Source organism: Tympanuchus pallidicinctus, unplaced genomic scaffold (genome assembly GCF_026119805.1).
Source record: "Tympanuchus pallidicinctus isolate F22 unplaced genomic scaffold, pur_lepc_1.0 scaffold1, whole genome shotgun sequence".
Lineage (NCBI taxonomy): Eukaryota > Metazoa > Chordata > Aves > Galliformes > Phasianidae > Tympanuchus > Tympanuchus pallidicinctus.
In genome coordinates, this window is record NW_026294618.1 from 84,865,473 (window position 1) to 84,884,041 (window position 18,569).

Below are 18,569 nucleotides of genomic sequence, written 5' to 3' on the forward strand. Positions count from 1 at the left end.
TCTTTATAGTGACTGGAAGGAAAACAGGGAATTGAAAAACCAGGCTACTGGCTTCAAGTCCATCTCTGTGTATTTAATTCTTCATTTGTGCCACACTAGTAATGCCAGCATAGATTTTAGAAAGGATTATAGGCTCTGCAGGTGAGAGATACTATGTATATATAAGATGATATTAGAAAGTAGATGGAAGCAGCTTCTTCTGAAGCTTACTCTGGTATAAGAAAGATAGAATGGCTTTAAGGACATCGTGTTTTTTTTCTAGGCTATGCAGTTTCTGTCTGTAGTACAGTAAGGTTTAGAACAGTAAGGTTTTGCTGAAGATGCGAGATTATAATGCTGCACAGTGGTCCCAGCCTCTGTTCCTTTAAGTACTGTACTGGCGTTTGACCACCACACCCGTGGACGTGACTTCGGGGTTTTAAATGCAAGAGTTTTAAATGAAAAGTGTCTGCATATTTTTGGATTGACATCCTGGTTCCCCCAAGCCTGCTTGAGACAGACTTGCTTCTCCGTAGGATCATGTAAATCCAGTATAACTGGAGATTTGGCCTTCTCTGGGCAAGCTGGTTACGATTGATATGTAAAACCTTAAATACTCCAAAGGTCAACCAATTAAGAGTGATGATTAGGAGCTGGTTCGTTGTGAACTCCTATTCACTTGCAGCATTCTCCAGTCTAAAGTTTCTTCAGAGGAGATGCAGGGATAACACTCCGGGGTGGGAACACTTCCTTTTTACATTACTAAGCGGCATTATTGTCTAAAATGTAAATTAAGTAATTAGTGAGGTCAAGAGACCACACAAAAGATTTTATTGGTTTGAATAAAATGCAGCCTGACATCAACCGGTATAGTAACAAACAGATTTTCTGCGTTAGCATGAATCAGCACGTTAGATGCAATTTCATCTGGTGTCTCACTCATGCACTACTGCATTTCCAATTTATTTTAGGGATGTAATTATTTAGGTATATATTTACTTGCTTTGGATACTGTGTGACCTACCCAATTTCTGCATAAGGCTTTAGTTTTCATTTCTACTCCATCTTCATTCTGTGGTTTATTTATTTTTCTCCTTATTGCTTTGTTTCTTCTTTTCTCATGGAGGTATGCTTAGAAGTTACATGCTGTTTATCTTGCTCCACAGCTACAGCTCTGAACAGTTTTTCTTGTATTCCCACAGTTATGTAGAATCTTTTAAATGGTATAAAGACGTGAATTTAACAGATTGTAAATTAGGAAGCTTGAGCTGCCTTCTTGGCTATCACCCATGTATTTTGGCTTTTGCTATCTGTTTGGCATGCTTTACTTTTTCATTCAGATGTAAGCAGCACTACTGAAGTGAAAAAGGCCTTGGTTGTGTTTTAATAGTAATGGTCTAGGTGTTTGCTCACTATGTTCTTGTGCAAGGGGCCATAGATCCTCCCAGTAAAATAAATTTGTCACTTCCCAGATTATCTTCTGAATAGCTAAGCCAAATGATGAGATAAAAGATGATCTGGGTAATTTGCCACCTGGATCATAGCGGTGGAATGAGAGAAAAGGGCCCCAAGTTGTGCTAGGGGAAGTTCAGGTTGGAGATTAGGAAAAACTCCAGAAGAGTGGTTGGGCATTGAAACAGGCTGCCTAGGGAGGTGTGGTGGAGTCACTGTCCCTGGAGGTGTTTAAGAAAGATGTGGCAGTGAGGTACATAGTTTAGCAGGCAATATTGGTGGTAGGTGGACAGTTGGACTAGATAATCTGAGAGATATTTAGAGGTATTTTCCAACCTCAGCAATTTTGTGATTCTTTGTGCAAGAGGAGCAGGGGCAGTGGGAAGATAGGTGATAACGTGCCAAGTTTATAGTCAGCTGAAAGCTGAACCCAACTCAGAATTACCTCCCATTGCCATGCAAGGTATGTTCCTCCATATTCTCCCATCCTACGTTTTGAATTGGCATGGCTGCTAGAGACTTATTTAAATAATAGTATGCAAACCTTTACATGAAGAGATCATGGAAATTTTTTAAATAAATCCTTATTTTCTGGTTGTTGTGGTTAAAAGAAAAAAAATCATTGTCTTGCCTGTATTTTACACATGAGAGACAGGAATTCTGCCAGTCAGCCATGGGAGAAGTACTTCTCCCAAGCGAAATGCCCTGTGAGGTGTGTTAAAGCAGCAGAGCTGGATGAGAGGGAGGGAGGACTGGCTCTGCCAGTTGGGGAGAGTCAGCTAAATGAATCGAGTGCTTTACACTGTGGCAGGGATTGAATCATGTGCCAGACAAAGCAAACAGTGGGCACAGAGGTCAGTTAGCACCCACTGGTTATTAAGAAATATCTGCCCAAAAATATAAGGATAAGAGATAGGATTTTAGTTCATCTTTCGCCTGTCTGTGAGGTTGCAGTCCCCTGCTTTTACTCAGACCATTTCCCTTTCAGGCTAATTATGAGGTTGATGTGAAGCCTCAGTTCTGCTTTCTTGCCTTTTCAAAGTAAAGTAGCACCTAGCTTAGTGTGCAGGGTGTCCTGGTCATACTGGGCATTCGGTGCTCTCTGTGAGATAGGGAAATGTTATCTCTTATTGTGTAGACAGTGATTGCAGCACAAAGTAAACAAGCCTCAGACCCTCAAAGGTAGTTTGATGCCTGAATCTAGATGGTCTCAAGGTCATACAGGCTCTGTATATTTCTAAAGCTTGAGGCTGTTGTGATTTTGTGCCTGGATGCAGACTGTGTTGCAGGCAGAGATGGGATCTGTGTGTCCTAGGCTGGTGGCTTAGCTGCTGGACCAGACTGCCTTTCCTAATCTTCTGTTCAGATCTCTGTTTTCAACCTGTCTGTTCTGAATGATGAAAACCACTGTGGTTTTATGCTGAAGCGCTGCCTCGAAGCTTGAAAAGGCTGCTTGGGTATGGGAGGTCTGCTTTGCTGAACTTCTACCTTGTGGGAACACAAAGCCCTTGTTACACTGTGAGGTGAGCAATGTTCAACATGCAGTCACCCCAAACCACTTCACTGCCTAAGTACTGCACTGTGGGATTATGGTGAAGTATTAGCACAGATAGAAGCCATTTTCAGTCTGTGTTTAGCAGGAAGTTCCTCAGGGGGGAATGGACACAGTAAGCAAACACCGAAGTAAAAAGGGAAATGTTTCTACCACCTATTGTATCATGGATGGACATGTGTATTACATGTGTATGTATGTGTAAACCCAGAGTTTAATAAGGGCACAGAGGAATTCCTGGTAATTAGCATACTGGATTTTGCCTGGGTTAGAGACTTTTCTAAATATGCATACTAAATGTTCTGCTTTATGCCATCTGGCTGGCTTTTAAAAGTGAGAAAAGGCACTCATCTCTGGCTTTGAATCTGCCTGTGAGTTGTGGAGGACAGCCAGCAGATATTTTTGCTGGGGATTTTGGAGAGAAAAAAAAAAAAAAAAGCCAACATGGCACAGAGTATCTCTGTTCCCTCCCACTGCAAGGTTTATTGATGCTGTCTGCAGATTTGTGTTTGTTTTACTGCTGGTAGTTAGAGCTGGTGATCAAAGGCGAGTGTAGCCGAACCCATGAAGGGATGTAATTGGTTGGACTCTTTGAGTTCTCTGTAACAATACTCAGTTTTGTTGTGTTAGGCCAGGCTCCACAAAGTATAAAACACTGTATGATTGCCGGGGCAGTTGGTCAAATGTTTTCTTCTCGTCTCAATTCCTTTTATACAGGAAACCAATATAGCTGGGAGCCCAGGGATGAAAGCTTTAAACCTGGAGGGTGCCTGGTACTTCCTGAGAACCTCACAGGGGAAGCGTTCAGTCCCCAAACAGCCTTGCTAACAGATACGTTTTTATAGTCTATTATTTTCTTTCTTCGTTCTTTGTTTCATTTGAATATAATAGGCTCTTTATTTTTAACTGCTCGTCTGTTCCTGCTGTTTATATCCTCATCCCAAAATCATAATTCTCTAGTTATTTTCTTTTTTCCTTTTTTGACATCATTTGGTTACTGTCTAACCATACTACAATGCCTGTATAGAAGGGACATGGTTTATTTTTTTTTTTACATTTTCCATTTTCCTCCCTGTCTTTTCAATAGAATCCCATATTTCAATTCGAACCAAAAAGTTGTAGCCTTATTTATAGGTCTTGAATTTTGGCAGTGATGTAAGTGTATTATATGCTTGTATGACTTCATGAGAGAAAAAGCTGGAGCTGCAGATGAATATGTAAAAATGTTATTTTCCTGTTTGTTTTTATAATGCGTGAGATGGAGAAAAGACTTTTAGGCCTGTGATAGTATAGTTATTTTATTTCAAAATCATCTGTTTATTCATTTAGATAGATAGATGGAGAACTTCCTGGCATCGCAGTCTTTAATTTGGACAAATATGCAACATAGGGTACTTGTGTTCATCTTATCCTGGCATTCATCTTATAAAATCCATTTCAGGGTACTATCTGTGAGAGCCAGTTCCCCTCTCATGCTGCCCCTGCACAACCCCGTGTCCTCCAGCCATTGAGGGTGAAACAGCGGTGTTTGCTCAACTGCCCTGCACATACAAGTGGCTCTGCATGCTGCTGGGTCAGCATGACACAAATGTACCACCTCTGATACTCTGCAGCAGACCTTGTTGTGAGTTCTTGCCCACTGGCAGCAAAACAGACTGGAGAGCCGGAGTCAGGCTTTGCTCTCCATGCTGCCATTGCCTCCAAGTGACTTTTGGGCAAGTTTGTAAACCTGGTGCTTACTTTACCCTTCTCTAAGTTAGCAGTTGCAGTGCCTGCCTCCAAGAGTGTTTCAGAATAGAACTGGTGGGAAAAAAAAGTTTTTTGACCCAGAAAACCCGTTATACATACTTGCCTATAATTATTTAGCATAGAATATTACTTATTTACATGCATGTACAACATTAATTTAGCTTCCAATTTAATCATAACGAAAACCCAAATAATTAAAATCTTCATTACAGAATGTTTCCTCATCTCCAGGTCTGTCAAGGTTCAGTCAGAATGCATCTTACTGTGAGATAGTTAAATGCTCCAGTTGGGGTTTGCTATTCTGTGGAAAAAAAGTATACTTTTTTTTAACTGAAATGGGATTTGCTGCTCTAAAGCTGTTTCAGGAATACCTTTCTGTTGCATAACTAAAAGAGGTACCTGGAAATGATTTTAAGCTGCTTGCAAAAGAACAGCCAGGCATCTATGACCTTATAATTATTAATTATAATGCAATTAATAATTATTATTATGATTACTTAACTCTTCTAAGTGTATATGTTCTTTTTATGTGCCTTCTTGTTCTTTTTATGTGCTTTCTTTTTTGCAGATTGATCACCTTAATTATGGTATGTCTGTTTGCATGTACTTAGTGACTATTAAAATGAAACCTGAAGTGCATTCTCAAACAAATTAGGAGCTGCTTTGTATGTTTTGAGGCTATCTCAATGGGAATGGACTAGAGTTTTTCATCTCCCTGTGCTGATGTAGTTTGGACTTTGCATTATGTCATTTTCCCAGACTTTTGACAGAAAATGCTCCTTCTGTTCTCAGTATTTTGACCATTACTGGTAATTGTCTAATGATTAACTCTTAGAGCAATGGGGAAGAAAGCATACGCCATCATCCTGAAATGCTGAATTCTACCAGCTCCTGAAAGGGATAAATCTCTAAAAATTTACAGAACAACGCATTTTGTAGCTAGGTCATGTAATTTAATTTTCATGTTTCAGTCACTTTTCACAATTACCTGGGCAACTAGAAAATCCAGAAATCCCCACTGTATAGTCATCTGCTTGCAAGTCCCCACAGGAAACACCTGCAATACTGAATTAAATACAGATGCCATTTTATGATCTTTAAATAATAACTTGAAAGAATAAAATACCTATGGAATGGGTCTCAAAAATCCATTGAGATTAAGCCTAAATTTGAGCCCCACTTTGCTGAAGCCCTGCTTTGCACACGAGGTATGTCTACACAAGAAAGATGAGTCAAGTTTTGTGCTATTTTTCTCTTTTTCTTCCCTGGCAGTATTGGGGTCACTCGAGGCAGTCACTGCCCATGCTCACCCAGATGAGCAGTGCAACCAATGTGTCCTTTCTTACAGCATTTTTGGCAATGTTCATGTAGAAGTGGACCAGATCTGATGAGCTGTCCGGCCTGAGCCTGTTGGCAGAGTTGAGACTATGAAATATTGTGCAGTTCTTCCTCTCCCTCAGATAAGGCAGGAGCCTTCTTACCTCTGTTTACACTGCTATCTCCTGGGCAGTTTTTCCATTCTGCTTCAGCTGCTTTTCTCAGCAGAGCCTATTATGGGTACATCGCAAAACTTTTCCTTTTGTTCTTAGCTTGAGATCTCCATTACAGGGGAAGGATAGCTGAGGCTTTGGGATTAAGGAGATCTGAGTAGGTGTTTTTTTTTGTTTTTTTCTTTCTTGTCTTAGTTATTCATTCTTCATCACCAAATTGAGCTATAAAGAGAAGTTATAACATTTGGCTGCCTCGCTTGCTCGTGCATTGGTGTTTATAGCAGGTTTTGAGAATGTCCTTAGAAAATAAAGTGCTATTGGTGATGGTAGTGTAATACTATAGTTGTCTTAATTTTTGCATAATTTAAACAAGTTTTTAAATTTTCTACACCTCTGAAATTAAATCACTTCTAATGTCATGACTAGAACTTGTTGTACACCAGTTACACACCAATTATTTGTGCCTTTCTTAGGCTAAAAGGAAACAAAAGTAAAGAAATGGATAAAGATTCTGAATCAGAATTGATGTTGAACAGGTATTTCTTTACTCCCTTCAGTTTGATAAGCTGTCCCAGTTTTCTTCAGTCTGGTTGCTTTTATGTGGCTGTATCTATCATTACATGGCTGTTGTTTTTTTGTTTTGTTGTTGGTTGGTTTTTTGTTTTTGTTTTTTTTATTGCTGATAGTAGCTACTGAGACTTTAGGAACTTTATTTGCTTAACCTTGGATCTCTGTGAGAGAAGCTGGTTACTTTGAAGCTTTTAGCCTCCTGCATTTAGAAATGTTGAAAGAAGCAACTCTAAATTAGGGGGTTTATTGCAATTTTAAACACACAAGTAGATGCCTTCATTCTTACAAACAACATCAAAAGGCTATAGAGTCTGGACTATATCAACCGTATATTGGTCATTTACCATTAGTCAACTCACACGTGCCTATCTCTCCATCAAGATCTCTCTTCTTCAAATGCGTTCCCCTAAGACATTATGCTGGATAATTATGAAGCTGGGAGGAATCCCAATAATCTCCAGTTGTTATGTGCTGTAAGCAAGGACAAAATGGCCTCCTGACATTCTTTGGTCAGGACGTTGTGTTTTGTTACACGGGTGAGTCTCTGTGCTTATTTACATGCAATTGTCATTATACTTCAACCATGCAGTTTAAATTTTATGTTTCATGCTTCTCGCAAAGATTGCTTAAAATAACAGATGCTAACTGTTGCGGACAGATTAGTTAATTTTATAACTAGTAAAACGGTAAAGTCATAAACATCAAAGTGTTTAGGTTCAAGGTCCAAGAATATGAAGAAGGAACAAATACTGTGTATATGCATTAATTGTATGCTATGACCATTCTCTTTGGTGTAGTACAGCCTGTGTGTCATCACCACTAAACTCTCCTATGCATGAGTTGTGCAGTTTCATCGGGCTTGCATCTCACTAGTCTATTTATTGGTTTTTGTTAGTGCTCTTGTGAATTCTTTCTTTGGATGAGAAATACAGCAAAGGAACAAATGTGTTGCTTTAGAGGGGCAGTGTTCTTGTTCATATGCATAACGTATTATTTAACACTGGTTAGATACGTTGGTTTGCATGCCTTTTTTTTGTTTGTTTGTTTGCTAAAGTACGTTTTGATTGCATGTGTAAAACATGAGAACTATTTTAGATGCATGTCTGTACATAAAGCAATTGAGTTAAACATACTTTTCTTCTCATTTTGATGTTTCCTCTCTGGCCAACTATTATTACTTTTATGCGATGAGCCCACCTCCCCATATAAATCTAGTGTCAAGCAAAATCTGACTGAAAATCTTATGTTAATGTTTAGGAGTTCATATGCTCACTATATAAGACAACTATGCTAAAAAGAAAAAAAGGGTAGATCACGGAATCTTCAGTTGTACGGGGAGGTATGTATGAAATATAGAGATTAACCCTGATTTCCCTAATTTCAATCAGTATTTTAATCAAAGAACATCTTTCCTCTGTTCTGCTCTCTCTCTTTTGTTCTTTCTCATCTCAGATGCATGTTTTATGATGATAGTCCTAATAAAAATGTATGGCACCGAGACAATATATGGATTATCTGCGGGGAAAATGAAAACTTTCTTCTTTTTCTGTCAGCAGCCTGTATGGAGATAGAGATGCTTACAAGTGCCAAGACCAAAACTCATGAAAAGCCTAGAGAATTTCCTTTCTACAAACCTTTCAGATCCACTTTTTTTTTTTTTTTTTTTTTTGGCCTTAATTTATCTCTAGGAACAAATTGGGAGAAATCATTCCATGGTGATAAATGTGGCACAAATGTTCTGTAATTTCACTCTTACTCTAGACAGAGATCACTAGTTTTCTTTATCTCCTGAAGTTGTCTTTATATTGAGATTGTCTAATGACACAATCTTCAGAGGACAGAAACAATATTATTACGCACATGGAAGACTTCCATTGTTTCCCCTGCTGCTCCTTTGGCTTGATGCTGTATGCAAGGATTAATTATAGGAAATCAGTGCTCCTGAACATAAACTAGGCTGAACTGTATTCTTCCTGTCTGCTATTGTTAGTAAGAGCATTGGAAAGCTGCATAGCAGGTTAGTCATGAAGGAGAAAAAGTAGGATGATTTCCTTTTTTTCTCAGCTGTGTGAATTTTCACCTTCTGAAAGTAGGTTTATTTACACTGCAAATTATGTCAGCATTCATGAGAAGGATAATTTCATTATCTTCAATAAAACTCTATGGTGAAATAAAGCAAAAAAGTATAGGGTTTTTTTTCAGTTTTATTTTTGTTTCCTTCTCAGCAATGGCATTCACTTTCAGTCTGGTGTAGGCTAAAAGAGGGAGCGTTTGAATGTTTGGTCAGTCAGCATGGTAAGAATTTTTTCAAACCTTTATAATCCTTTTAGCTAAGGTGACTATTTAAATGTCAGAGAACTGCAATCAAATTTAGAACCAGATGAGTGGCTGGTTTCTTGATGCTTCAGAAATTGTTGTTTCAGAAGAAGTGTGAATATGGAAGTCCTTAGTATGGATGAAATGATTGTGCTTGGGATTGAGTCTAAGCTTTTGTTGTAGTTTAGAAGATACTTCAAGGGCAATTTTTTGAGTAGTTTCCTGAGCAATATGTCAAGTTGCCAAATGTTTTGAAGATTTTTCACTTCTAAATCATTTATCTTGTAACATAGTAGTAGCATTTCTGAGTTTCAGATAAGGCTGGTTTGTGTCCAAGAGACTAGTCAATCCAATTAAAAATTTTTATTCCATTTTTTTTTCTTCTTATAAGGAAGAATATTCATAAGACATCCTTATAGGGTGGAGGCATATACTGCAAAATAAAATGATTCAGAGAAGCATTTCATCGCTTTGATTAGGGTAAGAAAACTTTAACTCACTGTCTTGGTGCTTTAAAAAGTAACTATTCTAGAAGGATTTTTAGGTTAATGAGGCATGAATAAATGTAAGCTTTCCATGAAGAAATGAATAAAGTGATTGTATTTGCTGTGGCCAGACAGTGCATTAATATCTATTACTGCTATTCAAAATTGATCTTTTAATAAGCTTGTTGTGCAGGTGACCTGAGGCTCATATGAATTTCAGTCAAAAGTAGAGTCCTTTTCTGTATAGATGTGCTCATTTTTAGAGCAAAATTTGGAACTGTAGGCCTTCTGCAAAAGAAAAGGGGAAACAAGGATTCATTTGATAGAAGCATGAAATAGTTCTTTACCTGTAAAATGTGAACTAAAGACTTGTGCTACAACAAATGTTATTGACCTACATGCTTGGCAGAAAAGACTGGATGGATTTGGGATAGATGCTCATCTTAAGAATATATTTTTTCATGTCCTTATATTTTGTAGTTCTGGGCTGAAAATAACTCAAAAAATTAAAAGAAAAAGTGAAAATGGATTAAATTAACTAAGTGCTAATATCAGCAAGGCCTCATAAATTTTCTATCAAAGTAAAATTGGCAGGTTTTGTTCTAAAGAAATCAAGGAATCATTCAAAAAAGCATTTAAATTCACTGAAAATTGTTGGAAAAGAACATATCTAAAATACTCTGGCCATCATCAGCGTTTTATAATTGTGCTTGCGAGTCCAGTTTTCAAGGAATCATTTGAAATGTTCTCATAGCAACACACCAATCTCTTATTACTACTTGTATTCTGGAGGTGTCATTTGGCTTTGCCTCTTTCAAAACCATGGAATGTAAGGCCTAAGATGAATATTTCAACAGTTCTGTAGGCTTTAAGGAGTAAAATCCCAAACAATCTTAAGTCAAATGTTTGAAGTCATATTTCTAGTCTAGATTTTTTGTTGTTATAATTTTGGTGACTTGAAGCATTGCTGCATTACTTCCCAGGAGGCTGAAGTCTGATTTAGATGTGCTGGCCGAACTGCAGGAAACTGAAAGGGCAGCAAGAGCGCTGAAACATGCCACGAGAAGCTCTTTGAGGCCAGTGCGGTACTTCCCGTGGTACTAAAGCAACACCAGTTTTACTGCTGGAATTACTTGTGAAATCGTTAGAAGGTTTCAACATTATGTAGGTCAAATTTGCATGAGAGCATGGTTTATGTATGATGCCTGTTGCTTTAAAGTGCGGTGTAATGACTCGCCCATTGCCCGGCGGAGGGCTCTTTTTTGATGTTAAACACCCATGGCACTGAGGTGGAAGAAGCCTCAGTTGGCCAGGTTTTTTTTTCCCCTTGTGAAAAGTGCATTACAGTAGCGCATTAGTCATCCTTGCTTGATAAAAGCGGGAAGGATGAATGAGAAAGCAAAGCACAATGTTGAGCTCTCAAGGGCAGCTTACGTTGAAAGACTTTTAAAGTGTGTTGTAGGGAAGACGCTGCTGCTACTTGCGAGCTTTCTGACGAGCCCTTTGAAACACCAAAGCAGACAAGGTCTGTCTGCTCTGTGCAAGCACTCGTGAGCATATAGCCTTCTCTGGATGAGCTGGGGTTTTGTACTGGGCCACTATATTCTCCTTTTTCTCCAGCAGCGCAGTTAGCTGCTGCCCTCCAGCATGTTGCACAGCACGGTCGCGCTGCATGCCAACAGTGCTCGGAACAAATGAAAGGCTCTTTAAGTAATAATGACCATTGGCACTACATTGCATAAATGCTGCTAGTCTTTCTGTTTCAGGGTTCAGTAAATGACAGTTTGCACTATTTGATCAGGCCCGGAAATGCCAGATGTTAGGATCGGTTGGGGAAATAGCAGATTTGATGACTTATGGGAAGACTTATGCTCATGAAAGAAAAGCAGATGGTTTTGTAGTCTCATGTTGTTGCCAGGACAAATAGAAGAATCTCTTGGTGCAAAAGAATGATTTGAGCATCTGGTATGTTAGCTAGTTCCAGCAGGTTGAGAATGTTACATTCTTTTACTTCTAGAATCAGAAGTCACTCAGGTGTTAGCCAAGGTTGCAAGAAAGTAGCAAGGCTGTGGCAGTGAAGACAAGACCCCAGTGTGTTTAGCAGGAGATGCTGACAAAGCTGAAGGCACCAAGATCACACCTGTAAATTGACGTGCCTAATGCTTGATCCTTCTTTCCCACATTGTTCATACAGCCTCCTTGGTTCTGTGGGCAAAGTGTCATAGTGTCTTAGTGACTTAAAACTGCCTCATGAATTCATTGGGATATCAGAAGTTCATTAAGAATATCAAGCATTTTTGCATGTACTGTGATTTATAGGTTTGCTTTTTTTTCTTTTTGTGTGACAATTTGATTATAATTTCAAGCTGTGATGTTTCACAAGAGTAAGAATTGCCTTTGCTGTTTGAGTCCCCAGTTCTCTGCCTTTTATTTGCTTTCCCATTGAAACTTGGGAACAAATGCCCCGAGAAATGGTGCAACAGCCTTTCTATGGCTTTAGAGGCCTAGACAAAGCAATGGAGAGAACATGCAACAGGGAACTTATGCACTAGGGAAACATGAGGAAGACATTCAGTTATTGTTGTTGGGTTTTTTTTTGTGTGTTTTCTGAGTAAAGCTACTATTGTAATTATATTAAACTGCGGGGCTCAGGCTTATGAGGTGTTCAGAACCCTCTGTTCCTTCTGACGACAGTAGGTCTGAAGAGTGGCAGTTCAGATTTTTTTCCTTCCCTCACAGCTGTATACAGTGAAATTTATTCCAAGCCTGAGGTGGCTTTTTGATTAAACGTTTGGGATTTTAGCCCTCTAACTCTGCTTGCAAGACTAACTCCAAGAAAGATAATAAGGCATGAGAGTGAGTTCCTGCTTCAAGTGTGTGGAACTGTTGTTTTAAAGGCTTTTTTGTGTCTTAGACATTTGAGACTGGTTATGAAGCTTTTCTACTCCAGTTTTTCTGTTGCTGGCTTATCACTGTAGACTGTGTTTCTGTTACACTAAAATGTAATTGACTATGACTTGTGACACATCTTTCCTTTCAGGAGGTCACCTCTCTTTAAAGGAAAGGCATTATTTAATAAATTACAAGTGACGTGTTTCAAAACGTAAATTCCAGAATATGTATTAAACTTTGATATAAAATAATTAATATTATGTGCAAGGGAATAATCAATTAATTTAATATTAGGCATTAAATTAGAATTAAAATGTCTTAAAAAAAGAAAGAAAGAAAAGTCCTTGGACATAACTTTAGAGGGCAAGATTTTATACTCTGTGTATGCTCTTTAAATATTTTGTTTTGAACTGAACGGGCAGTGCCAAGAGCAGGTTTTGAGAATATCAAGCAGAACATCTCAAAATTCTGTTCTCTTAATTTTGAACAGACACAAAACTAAGCGCCCTCAGTTGCATATGTTTACTATGGTGAAGATAAAATGCAAATGTCTCCGGAATGTGATTGACAACAAAGGGAGTAATTAGGCAGTATCAGTGAACTATTATTTATGCATCTCACCTTAAAAGCCCATAAGGAGCAATAATCTGGTCTGAGACATTGACAAGGAAAGTTGTGCATGTGATTTCTGTTTCAGAGGAACTGAGGGCAATAGGAAGGCAGATGCTAATTGAACAAGTTCCATAGGTGTGTGTATCACAAGTTGTCTCTAAAGTTACTGGAGTGACTTCTTATCTCCTTTTTATGCCTCTAACATTGGAAATGGAGGAAAAATCCAAAGAACAGGGAGTGAAAAGTTTCATGTCACTGCTCTCAGTGCTGTCTGTTCTATATTACCTTTCAATCCTGATGTTCTGAAAGTTGCAGAATGACAGTGTTGCTCAAAACTGGTTTTGTTCTTGGATTCTTCTGCTACTTGGAAAGGGCTTTTCGGTGAAGAAGAGAACAAGTACTTCTTCCACTAAAAGTGAGTGGGATGGAGTTAATTGGTGATGCAGGCTACTACAGAAATCTACTTGATGGAATGTATCTGAGTTTCTACATCCTGTTCAGAAATGAAAAAATGAGAAAGAAAAAAAAATAGGTGTCAAACTAGAGTGATCTGAATGCAGGAAATTGATTTCCAAGGATGACTGGTGCTTTTTTTTATATGGGTGAGGATGTTTTTTTTTTTGTTTTGTTTTAGTCTGTTTTTAGTCTGAATTGAAATATGAGTACGCTTGTAATCTTGCATGTAATAAAACAAAATGTGGAACCAATATCTAGTACTCAGCAAGGAAAAAGCAACAATTTGTGACACAACTGCTTTCTATCAAAAGACATCATCGAAGGTGGATCTGGTCCTGTTTGAAAGCATGAAGTGTCATATGTCACTGTAAAGTGCTCTAAAATGGTCTCGCAGGATTTCAGTACTTTGTCAAAGTCTTAAAAAGAGCTGAAAATGAGGGAAGTCCTTGCTGTAAACTTAAGCAACTACGCAAGTCTGGGGATGGTTGGCATCAACATCAATTATCAGCTGACATCCTTGTTCAATATCTTTTTCACTGGCAAGATGCAAGACTATTGTGACTGAAACTTTTGAAAGTAATAAATATTGAATAATAATAAAGAGTAAAGTAATATTGAAGACGAATGAATATTGAAATAGATGTGTTCTTTGGGAAACTGCAAATCATTTTTGTCTTTTTTTTTTTTTTTTAGTTTATTAAGGCTCTTGAAAGGATGCTCTTTTCATTCAACAGAGATATATCTTTACAATAAGTACTTAGTGGTTTGCATGCTTCAGCTTTCTTCTTGGTGGTATCAGTGGTGGAATCTTTCCCTTAAATTTCTGCATTCTCCACCTATACTTTCAGGGAGAAAAAAAAAAAGCATCATTAGACGTTGTTTGACTTGTGCTGAAGGCACGAATCATCCTTTTCATTGAAGTCTGAGAGACTGATCTGTTGTATCCAAGGACCTGAATTGGGAAGAAATAACTACACAGTACTTATGGAAATGAAATGGAGAAAAATGCTAATGTTCTGGAGGGAAAACAATTAGCTGCTTGTTCAGGGAGATGTCATTAATCACTATCCTCTGCTTAGGACTCACAAAGAAAAGGGAAAGATCAAGAGGCGAGCTCTGAAGAGTTAACCATAGCACTGAGAGAAATTTGTCTATTGTTTCTCTATTAATATCATTCACCAACTTACCACTCATCACCTTTTCCAAGTAGTCTCCCTATAGTAACAAATGGCGCCATAGATAAGCCAGATGCAATCTCATCTCTGCTTTCTTTTCATAAACTTTTGACAGTTAGTGAAATAGAAAAATAAAGCAGGAGAAAGACATGTATGTTGTAGAAGCTGCATTTAGAAAAGGGGTCTCTGTTTTTGCTGTAACCTCTCTCTGCTGTCTGTTGGCCTCCAAACTTATGAAGTATGATTTGATTTCCTTAAAGGAGTTGTTCTGTGTTACTGTATTGCCTTCACAGCTATCTTGTTGATCCTGAGCTTGCATTGTGAATATTGAAAGCATGCTCTCAGAGCCGTAGGTCCATAGTTGGCCTCAGTTCCTTCCCACCTTTAGTTTGTGGCTGTTTTTCATTTTTTGTTTAATTCCTTAACAATTTTTCTCAGGGACATATCTGTATATACTTACTACATATGTGACGTTTATCTGTCTGTGGCATGGTGGAATGCAAACTGCTTGTTTTTTTCTGGAAATGTTGCTCCAAGTCTTTAAATTTAAATAATTCCTTTACTAGATAAAGTCACTATTTTTCCTTAAAATAAATCCATTGTTTTTCTCCTTTTTGCTCCAAGCTCCTTTCAGGTCAAGCTAACTTTAAAAGATGGAAAGTGTTTATTTCTTTATATAGGAAACAACTCTATGCTTTATTTACAGGTAGCTAATTTCAGAAGGAGACTATTATCTGGTCTAACAATTAATCAAAGTATTTCCCATCTCATTTGAGAATTTAACTGTGTGAATAGTCTCCTTGATTTACATAAATAGTAATGGCAAGACCTAAACATTTGATGGCACAATGTTTAGGATATTTGTGGAGATACCATCACTTCTGACCAGTGGGAAGCTTTGCTGCTGATGTTAACGGATCGAGACTTTGCCCTGTGTCACTAGCCTCCAACACTGGAAATCTTCCCGAAAGACAGCCTTGTTTCCTGGCTGAAGTTGCATTTGAGGTATCTGCGGCTCTTGGTGTTGCTTGGGTGGATGCTTCTGACTTTTGAAGAGCATCTTGTCTCCTTATCTGCTGCAGACTGTGCTGTGAACACTTTTTTAACTACTTCCAGAGCTTGCTTCCACAGGCACAACATTTGGCTGCTCCATCTGATTACCACCAAAACAGAGGAAAACAGCCTTCCACTGCCACTTTGTCACTGGCGTACGATCCAGCCAGTGTTTACAGAATGCGACAGTTAACATTGCCCAGATGCTCTATCTGTGGAAAAATTAGAAACCAGGCAGCACCAACTGCTTGTGTTTTCCAAACTCAGGCGTTTTATCCGTGGTTAGTCTGCTCATGTGAGCCGGCATCGCCCCCACGGTGGGAGTGCTGGCAGTTAGGCCTGCAGCCGATAGCTGGAGATGTTCACATTGTTTAGGTCACTTTTGAAGTCCCACGTGTCAGCCTTCTGTCAGCCTTTTTGAGCGTATGTCCGCTTCTGAGAAATATAGATAACTTTCTTGGGGTTGCTTGCTTTCGAGGATTGCACAAAATAACATCACCTTGTGACAGTTTTCTGGGTGTGTGTATCACACTCATACCCACTGGTCTGAAGAAGTAAAACCATTTTCAGCCATGCTGAGGGAGTTTCTGAGGTAAAATACACAATCGTATTATGCATTATCATTATAGAATCATGTCAAAAATATATATATTTTTAAAAGAATTAATATTTTTCAAGAAGTAAATGCTTCAGAAATGGTAACGTTCCACCAAGTGCACATCTGGAATGTGAGAAATACTTATCGTAGCGCTTCCACTCATTTCCTATAGACTGTGTAAAAGGTACAGAAATCTCTAGCCTGGACAACTTTTTAACACTGTGTAATGTTTTTTTCCTAAGATGAAGGTTAAATGCATCTTTTTTAGAAAAAGTTTTTTAAAAATACTTTTCTTGGAATTCTCTATTTCTTTTTAAGAAAATTTTCATTTTCTAAGGAGTTGGTACTCTGGTGCCTGTATATTTTGACCTTCCCGTACAAGTAACTTTTGTGTACAACACACAAACAGCCCCAGTACCTGTGGTACTCTTATGCTCTTAAAAGCATGAATAGGCATTTCTTCTTTAAGGGCTGGAGGTGAGGTTCTTTTAACTATTTCATATCCACATTCCAAAACCTATTTAAAAACCTGAGCCCCAAGTCCAGCTGACAATGAACTCTATTTTCAGTTGAAACCCCCACCTCCCCCGCTTCACCAAACACTGTTTCTGCTGCTGGTCCTCTTGTGATAAAGACCAAAACTGTTGTTTGGCTGACATGCAGAAGGAGTTGTTTATCAAATGAAGGCTATTCTAGGACGATATGCTCTTTAAACACAACAATGGGGATTTTGAAGATAACCAAATCAGTACTACATAGGTGTTAGATCTGCTTTAAATTGTTTCAGTGTTGGAAAGTAGGAGGGGTCTGGGGATTTGGCTTTGAATCCCTGCCTTGTGAGTGTGAAATGGTTGACTCCAAATTACTTGCCAACTGTGCTTTGTGCAAGGATTTGTAAGGCATGAGCTCAGTACTTGGGGGCGCAGCCCTGAGGTGTGGTGGAAAGGGGTCTCACAAAATCCAGTTTCACTTTATCATCCAGCTGTACCTTGTGCTTCACCTTGCTTTGTTTGTTTTTTGATCCATGCTTGATGCTAATTTGCTTTTAGGAATTGTGGGGTGAGCTGATCGACAGTCATCTTTTACTTAGACAAGGTAATGATCTCACTCTGAAAGTGTCAATAGCTATTTGATAGGTGGGAGGAAAATTGAAAAAATCTTAAGGAAGAATTAATTCTGTAGAGGAAATTAGCAGATGTATGTGATGTGGTTTTGTTTTTTTTGTGCCTTCTGTAGAGGGAGAACCTCGCCAAGAATAAGGGTGACCTTCAAAGGATAGAGAGGAGCTTCATGTTTTGTGTCTAGCCCTTAGATGGTTGTTGTTCTTTTTTTCTGAGCTATGAATATGCCTTATTTTATGTAATGAAAGCTTTTTTTTTCGAAATGTTTTCTTATGTATTTTTGTTATTTTGCTGTAATGCCCTCATACCTGTTAGTAGATACATCTGAAAATTTCACTTTCTTATTGCAGTGACCTTTTAGTGATTTCATTTAAAAACCTCTTTTCAAAACTAGGAAGATGATGATTCCCTATAAATGGAAGTATGTAAACTCTCCACCCCCCCTTTCCCCTGGCTAAAAGCCAATAGTTCAGCATCTTTTCATATAATGCCTTTATATGTGAAAAGAAAAGGAGCAGAAAACTTTTTTTCCTCTAGTGCTGATCACATGTAAGTGATTTGTTTAAGGCCACATAGCAAATTGTTTGCAAGAGCCGGGTGGTTCTACCAGCTGTATGGTAATGGTTTAGCCTGAACATGCTTGGATATTTGTACCATGTCTAGGAGAACACATTTGGAGGTTCTTTTCTTGGAATGCCTGTTCTGACTGATTACGGGAGGGGAGAGATCTTTCCTATTCATCTGGTAGACATCTCCTGGCCTCAAAATTCAAGGGCAATCTATTTTCATCTATAAGATTTCTACCTTCTGGAATCATTTTCTATGTTTCAAAGCAAAGGCTTTGAAAGGCACACTTCTTCTGAGTGTGAAGGGAGCACCTCAGTGACCTATGCCTAATACCAGTTTGGTATCCTCACCTGAAACTTGGATTTGTTCTCTTAAAAGACTCCCACTAGGTAGACCACATGGAAAAACTAATCCTTAATAGACAGCATTAGCTGTCTCGACCATTGCCTTTTACAACCAAGCATGATGGTGTAGAGTTGAGGAGGGGCAGTTCTCTTGCTTG

At 38.5% G+C, this 18,569-nt stretch overlaps 1 long non-coding RNA gene across 1 annotated transcript in view; it reads left to right on the plus strand.

Annotated features, from left to right (window-relative positions):
* Positions 1–18,569, plus strand: part of LOC128089317 (uncharacterized) — a 287,883-nt gene that overhangs the window by 27,457 nt on the left and 241,857 nt on the right. The window contains exons 4-5 of the long non-coding RNA XR_008210480.1: positions 3,701–6,758; positions 9,500–9,588. This is a non-coding gene — a long non-coding RNA (uncharacterized LOC128089317). The remainder of the gene's footprint in view (positions 1–3,700; positions 6,759–9,499; positions 9,589–18,569) is intronic.